The sequence below is a fragment of the Meles meles genome, unplaced genomic scaffold, assembly GCF_922984935.1.
Source record: "Meles meles unplaced genomic scaffold, mMelMel3.1 paternal haplotype, whole genome shotgun sequence".
Classification (NCBI taxonomy): domain Eukaryota; kingdom Metazoa; phylum Chordata; class Mammalia; order Carnivora; family Mustelidae; genus Meles; species Meles meles.
Window position 1 is genome coordinate 989,096 of NW_025721110.1, and position 8,215 is coordinate 997,310.

The 8,215-nt window shown below is 34.2% G+C and overlaps 1 pseudogene; it reads right to left on the reverse strand.

The window, feature by feature from the left end:
* Positions 1-426: 426 nt before the first annotated feature.
* LOC123935979 lies at positions 427-3,491 on the reverse strand (annotated as a pseudogene).
* Between the last annotated feature and the right edge of the window lie 4,724 nt (positions 3,492-8,215).

Genomic DNA, 8,215 nt, shown 5'->3' on the forward strand with positions numbered 1-8,215 from the left:
AAATAGAGAAGATAATATTTTTATTATTTTTAGAGGGTACATATACTTATACAGTAGTATCATATATATCAAGAGTGTCACCTTCCCTCTTGCACTCCTCAACATAGTTCATGCCATTTAAGATCGCATGCAATTTATGTTGTTTCCAAAAGGTGAATCTGAAGAGCAAGAAATTTTATTTTCAATTCCTGAAAAATACTGGACATTTATTTTGAATTCATGTGAACAGGATTAAAATAAAGGGAAGATACAAGAAAGAAGACTAGATGAAAAAAATGAAGATCAAGAGGATGCATTTTTGTATTGATCCTTTTCCCTTTTTTCCTGCACAATTGAGCCTACTTTCCAGTTTAATCCCTCATTGAGAACATGGTCACAGTGTCCACAACGGCTCCCATTTACTATTGATATGAGAAGAAGCCACTATCAAAACATTTCTCTTGACACTCTTTGTGTACCCTTGAATCTGCCTAGTGCCCTCTTCAGAGCTCCAGTCACATCCTTGTTCCTCAGACTGTAGATGAGCGGATTTAACACTGGTGTAAGGATTGTGTAGAACACAGAAAAGACTTTGTCCTGGGCTGGACTGTGGTAAGAGTGTGGAAGCATGTAAGTGTACATGGCAGCCCCATAGAACAAGATCACCACTGTCATATGAGATGAGCAGGTGGCAAATGCCTTCTTCCTCCCCTCCACTGAACTCATGTAGTGGACTGTGGTTAAGATTCGGGAATAAGAAGCAATTACCACAGAGAAAGGAATCAGCAGCATAAGAACACAGCACACATACATTACTGTCTCATAGAGGGCCGTGTCTGCACATGCCAAATGCAGGACTGCAGGTGCCTCACAAAAGAAATAGTTAATTTCCTGGGAGTTGCAGAAAGGAAAGCTCATGGTGATGGGAGTTAGAAGGAAGCCTTCCAAAGAGCCCCCAAACCAGGAACCTGCTATGATCATCAACAGACCGGGCGACTCATAAGGACAGGATAGCGAAGGGGTTTGCAGATGGCCACATAGCAGTCATAGGCCATGAGACCCAACAGGAAGAACTCAGCTCCCACAAGGGTGAGGTAGAGGAAATGCTGAGTTGTGCACCCCATAAAGGAGATGGTTCTTTGACCAAGCAGGTAATCAACCAACATCTTGGAGACAATGGTGGAGATGTACACCATATCAATGAAGGACAGGTGACTAAGCAAGAAGTACATGGGAGTGTGAAGTCGTGAATCAGTGTGGATTAAGAAGATCATGACTCAATTTGCCATTAGTTCAGTGAAAAAGATGATAGAAATAATAGCAAAAAGAAGTCCTGAGATGTCCTTCCTGTTGAACAGTCCCATGAAGATGAAGTCTGCAGAGGAGGTGTTGTACACTTCCACTGATCCCATGACAGTGATGCTGTGACCTAGAATATTTTGAATAAAATAACATTATTTTAAGAGAATTAACATAACAGCATATGAGTGACTCTTAGACAACAAAGTTCTGAAAGTGGGAGGACAACATTTAAAAATATTTTATTACAACTTTGGCACAGATATCTAGCAACTAATATATTCTAGATGATATTTTGACATAAAATTGATAACCTTGAATTAATAGTTCTTTAAATACATTGGACAAGATGATGTCAACAGATGTTATTTTACTATAGTGACACATATAACAACACATAACATGGTGTAAACCATGTTATTCAGTTAAACATACCCTGGTGTGTGTGTGTGTGTGTGTGTGTGTGTGTGTGTTTGTGTGTACATATTACCTTATATGTGTTTAAATTGGTACCCTTATTAAATGAATTTTTATTATGATCAACATTATCACCAACTTAAAAATATCTCATTACTGAATAATGAATAATAGTGAATAATTTCACTGCAGGTGAAATTGTACGGGAGAAAATAAAATAGAAAATGGAAACCATTCTTGCAAACTCAGAAAAAAGAGGCAAGTTACTCTTGTAGAATTACTATTGTTTATTTTTAAGAAAAAAAATTTAATTTTAGGATGATGAAGAATTGGCATCAGGATTATGTATAAGCATCAACATTATTCAGGTATTAGCAATTAGCATTAGCAATTAGGATTCAGAGTAAATAGTACAGAAACATAGATGGTAAGAAATAAACCACCTATTATTTTTGGAAATTGATTTTTTATAGTGATTAGTAATTAAGAAAAACTGATGGCTTTATGTAATTTCAGGTGATGGTAAATCTACAGTTCTGAAATATCTACAACAAAGTTTTTTAAAGTTAAGGATGATTTTTCATGTCCTTTAACATTAAATATGTCAAGGCAAGATATATTTTACCAATATGTTTTTTTGAGATTAAGTGACTAAACTAAACTATGTTCCTATAAATATTCTAAAAATACGAACATTTGAGTCAACCACTCAGAAAACAAAAAGCTATTAAGAATAATTGTGAAGGGGCGTCTCAGTGGCACAGTTGGTTAAGAATCTGCCTTCAGGGGCGCCTGGGTGACTCAGTGGGTGAAAACTTCTGCCTTCGGCTCAGGTCATGATCCCTGGGTCCTGGAATCAAGCCCCACGTCGGGTTCTCTCCTCCACAGAGAGCCTGCTTCCTCTTCTCTCTCTGCCTGCCTCTCTGCCTAGTTGTGATTTCTGTCTGTCAAATTAATAAAATATTAAAAAAAAAGAATCTGCCTTCAGGTCATGATCCCAGGTTCCTAGGATTGAGTCCCATATCTTCTCCCTCTGCCATTCCCTTCTTCTGCTTGTTCTCTCTCTCTCCGCCCCTCTCTGGCAATAAATAAAACCTAAAAAATGATAATTTTGAAGAATTTACTTTGTGCCAAGTGCTTCATATCTATTGACTTGCTGAGCTTCACAATAAACCTTTCTCACTGATAGCAGAATTATGAGTAACGTTCTAATGGTCACATATGCTGTTATTGGCAGAGATTTTTGGACCAAGCAGTGCTTGAATCACTGTGTTCTCACCTACATTCTAAAAAATCTAGACATTTACATTACTTGTCAAATGAAATGCGCCAACAATGTGAATTTGTTAAATTTTAACTATATGTATTCATTAATGTGGTTAATAAAAATGTCATAACTCAAAATACTTCACATAAATTATTATAATCATGACTGCTGATTTTTAATAGGATAAACTCTTAATTTTTGTTGTTTATCTTCTTCTTTTGGTGCTAATTTTAAAAGCTTTGAGCCAAATTTCATAAATTTCCCTGACACCGTGTACCATTTCATCATTTCTAATCTGCCTAATTTTTCTTCTAACTTTCTAATTTCATTAATGGAACACATTAACATATGTATCTCTGGGAAAATTTCAAGTTTATAGAATAGCCTATATATTAGTAGAATTCTGTTTCCACACCTCCTACATTTTGGGTCTAACTTTTATCATGTTTTAAGATTCCAGTAACAGAAAGAAGATGAGGTATTGGATTCCAAGGTCTACTAGATTTACCTGTTCACCATTTCCATGCATTCTAAAATCTTTTAAAAATATTCTGTCCCTCAAGGTTTTTTTTTCCTATCTCATCTATCTTCCTAGCAGTAACAAAGGAAAACACTAAGTCTTCTCTAGTTTTCATCTGATTGGCTTTATTCTCCTTTTTTTTTTTGTATATAAAAATGTCTAATTAGCTATTGTGGACATCCCTGCTATAAACATCGGGGAGCATGTATCTCTTCAAATCACTATGTTTGCGTCCTTCAGGTGAATACTTAACAGTGCCAAAATATGGAAAAAGCCCACATGTCCATCGATAAATTAGTGGATAAATAAGTGGTTATATATATATATATACATATATATATATATATATATGTATATATATATATATATGAAATGATGAAATTATATGGGAGAAAATATGTGGAATTTAAGAAACAAAACAGATAAACATTAAGTGAAGGGAAGAAAAAATAATAAGATGAAAATTGATAGGGAGGCAAACCATAAGAGACTCTTAACTCTAGAAAACAAACTGAAGGTTGCTGGAAAGGAATGAGGATGTAGGGGATAATTCGGTTATGACATTAAAGAGGGCACCTAATGTATTGAGGGCCGGGTGTTATTTTCAACTGATGAATCACTGAAGTCTATGTCTGAATATAAAACAACAAAACAACAATAACAACAGCAACAACAACAACAAATGTCTACTTGGTCAAAAGACAAGTCCCATTTGGTTAAATTTATCATCTGTTATCTTACTATGAGAAAGAATAATGAGAAGGATCAGTATTTTTGAATATATATATATATTTTTCATATGTAATGTATGTACAATAATTGTACAATACAATTGTTTATATATGTGTGTATTATACACATATATAATATATTATATATATTCATATATATATATATAGTTGAATTTCTGTTGAGCAGAGATTGTATTGCTTTGTTATGGTTAGCACAAATAAAAATGATCAGAAAATATGAGAAAAAGTTATTGTGTAACTTTATATAGGTATTTGCTTCTGAAATGATGTAGTAGACCTAGAGTAAAGCAAAATTTAAAATAAGATGAAGTGAGTTCTTTCCCTGACATTAATGAATTCTGTTGATTTGGCTTCTCTTCCCAAACTCTGAGTTTCAGTTTCCATTTATATTAAATTTAGATAATATAATATGCATGATTGCTCTATGGATCAAATGAGAAATTCTTAGGTGAATATATTTTATAAAATGCAAAGCAAAGTGCCAATGTTTTACCCATATATGTTAGTTCAAAACTATTGGTAAGTATGTAAGAATCTCCAATTTATTATTTAAGCAATCCATATATTGAACTAAAATGCATGAATTTGAATTGTAAAATACTCCTGAACTTCAATTCAATGGACTCTGGTAACGCTGGCAAAACTACTTCAGCTGTTAAATTCTATATTTTTTTCTTTAATTTTCTCTTCAATTATAGGAAGTGGACATTAGCATAACTTCTCAGAAATATATGAATCACTTTTAAGCCTGAAGAGAATCCAAATATCTATGAGAAGAATATATATGCTTGAACAGGAAATTATAAGAACACAAAAAACTTATTGGATAAAATTTGCATGACTTTATTGAATGAAATTATCTTCAAAATTTACTTAAATTACTAATTTTTACACTATATCACAAATTGAAAGAAAAACAATGCTTTCATTCTATCATGACATTTACAAATAAATATTCTCTCTTATTTTGTAAGGGGTACATATTTAGGTGAGTACAGATATTTGAAGTTACTTCTCCCACCTAACTGAAGTCAGGATATGATTCATGCTCAGGCCTGGGACGATCACTGGGAGCATCTTTTGAATCAAGTTACAATAGAAACTCTAAGTTGTAAGGTGCAGCATTTTCCTAATTCTGTATGGCCACTTGTGAACTTCCTGCCAAATGAAAGAACATACTCTATGTTTTGTTTTTTTGTTTTTGTTTTTTTTTCAGTGGAACGGCACCATTGCTAGGAAGCTCTGTGCTCACTCGGATTAAAAATTGCCCCATGGAACCTCCTTCTTGATCTCTAGATCTGCTTAGAAGCAGCTTATTCCTTTTTTAACTTTAAGCCTTTCATAATGTGAATATGGTTAGGATTTCTTCATGCATCTCTGTGCCAAGTTATGCTTCCTTATTCTTGTATACGTTCATGAAGACCTTGCCAAAATGCTCAGGTTCCAGGTAATAACTTGAGATGATCTTTGGCAATGTCCATGTCAAAATACAATATCTCAATTTCAACAATTACTTCAGGTGAAGTTTATTCAGTGCAGAATACTCTAGAAATATTATTTTTTTCTGTTCTTATATAGATACATCACACTTTTGCCACATTCTGTACACATTTAAATTCTTCTGGTTGAATCCTTACATAAGAATCTCTCAAGCCAGGGCAATTCATAGTTGTGCAGTTTTGAAACTAAATACTTTACATTTATCCCTAAATCTTCTCTGTACTCCTAAATTTGGCATAGTATCTCAAAAAGTTGTCATCATTAGTAATAAAATCAAATTGAACTAGGAATCATAGACAATGAAATGTCAATGTAATTAGACAATTTGCTTATTGTTTTTTAGAGCATCACTTGAAGGAGTGACTTAGAAACACATTCCTTTGTCAAACATATACCCCTCCTGCCCGAACCCCTGAAGAGATCACATTCCTGGATAACCACATCTACAGAGCTACAGAGACCCACCGTTTCTGATTGAAGTTCATTTTATGGTATGATTGGCATAAAACAAAAACAAACAAACAAACAAACAAAAAACAATAAGAAAACTTGCAAACCTCTTCCAGAGTGGAATTGAGGAATATAGGCACCAGTACAACCTTTAAAGGCATTTATGGAAAAATGATATGTAAAACATTTGCATCCTGACAGCAAGGCAAGAGCTCTTTGCTTGAAGTCAGAGGGCCTACGGGAGTCTGTCTATGTGTTGTTAAGTCAAGCACCTCCACTTCCCAAACTTCAGTGTCCTTTTCTGTAACAAGAGGTCAAGGATACAAAGGCAATCATGCCAGTGGTGGTGATAGTGGAGAACCCCAGCAGGGAAATAGGAAGCATTTTTTTTCCATTGGTGCCCTATAAACTAAGACTAACTGCAAGTTTTTCATTTAACCTCTCTGTGTATTCCAAGTAATATTGTACATATCCCATCTAATTCACAGGCCAATTTTCCCCTAAATCTTTAGAAAAAGAAAAAAAAAAGAGCAGCAAATATTTTGCTAAGATCATATACACACAGACATAAAAAGGTATTATATAGAAAAGAAGATTCTTTGCACTATTCTATTCAATAGCACCATGACAATTGGGTATTTGCAATGCATACTCTGGGTAATTTCCCAGAATAAACAGACAGTCCACATCTCAATGTAGTTGGGTACATTGAGCAGTCATTACCTCACTAAGCTTGACATTAAGCAGTCATTACCTCACTAAGCTTGCACATGAGATTTGAAGCCCATGAGTTTTAGACAACCCTGCCTCTGTTTCCTTAGGTTTAACTTCATAAGTTTTATTTACATCATATAAAGAGAGTTGATTCATTTAGAACCCTAGGAAATACTGAGGAAGTTCAGTAATTTCCTTATTCTTCAGATATTTAAAGTCTCCTTTGAAGAGCTAGGCTAAGTGATCATCAGGATTTGAATTGTCATCTGTGATTTCCTTGAAAATTTCAACAGACCTGGGTTCTCATTAAGGTAATAGGAAATGAGGAATAAACAGAGTTGCTCTAGAAGATCTAAAAGCTTAGCTGATTCACTGAATTGCTTAGATTTGAACAAGAATTTTGCGTTGTTTAGAAAAAATTCAAACTATTTAATCCAATAATTTGATTTACAGAAACTTTCAGAATGATTTATTCATTTCCCCAATATCATGTTAAGCCTCATCACCCCACATTCTTCAATACTTTTCTCATCCATGCAATCTGAATGCTATGTATTAAAAAGAGCTGCTAGACACATTTCTTGGTATGCATAAATTAGGAAGGTAAGGCACATAATCAATATAAAGAAAATCACCCTATTTCTAATTTTATTTATTTTATTTTTTAAGATTTTATTTTTTTTTTGCTTGACAGAGATCACAAGTAAGCAGAGAAGCAGGAACCCTGCTGAGCAGAGAGCCAGCACCCTGGGATCATGACCTGAGCTGAAAGCAGAGGCTTAACCCTCTGAGTCACCAAGACGCCCCACCCTATGCATAATTTTAAACTAAACTTAGGTCTGACTAAAGAAAGATCAGCTTGTCACTTACTCAGAGTGGAATCCTCTCCAGATAGCCATTCAGAGTAGGGTGCGTTGTTCAAAGGTAGAGATGGTCATATAAAATTTAGTAAATAACAACAACAAAACAATAACAACTCACCAGGAAACTATAAAAACTTTCTATAACTAAGAAAGGAAAGAGGAATGAACAAAGACTTTCTAAAATAAAGGTCATCTGTTACTGGAATATAAATAAATGATAAAGATTAGTAGATTTAATTTATCCTCTAGTTTACACTGACAAAGGAAAACACAAGGTTATTTTTAGTCAGGGGTATGTACAATGGGAAAACTTTCAAGATCTGGCCAATCTGTATGTCTAGGTGTCCTCTGCATGAAAGTCTAGCACACACAGGTTTTGAATTTGAATTTATGAACTTGAATTTCCTGAACTATAGACTAGAATTATCCTTAGCAATGGATGTTGGAATTAGCA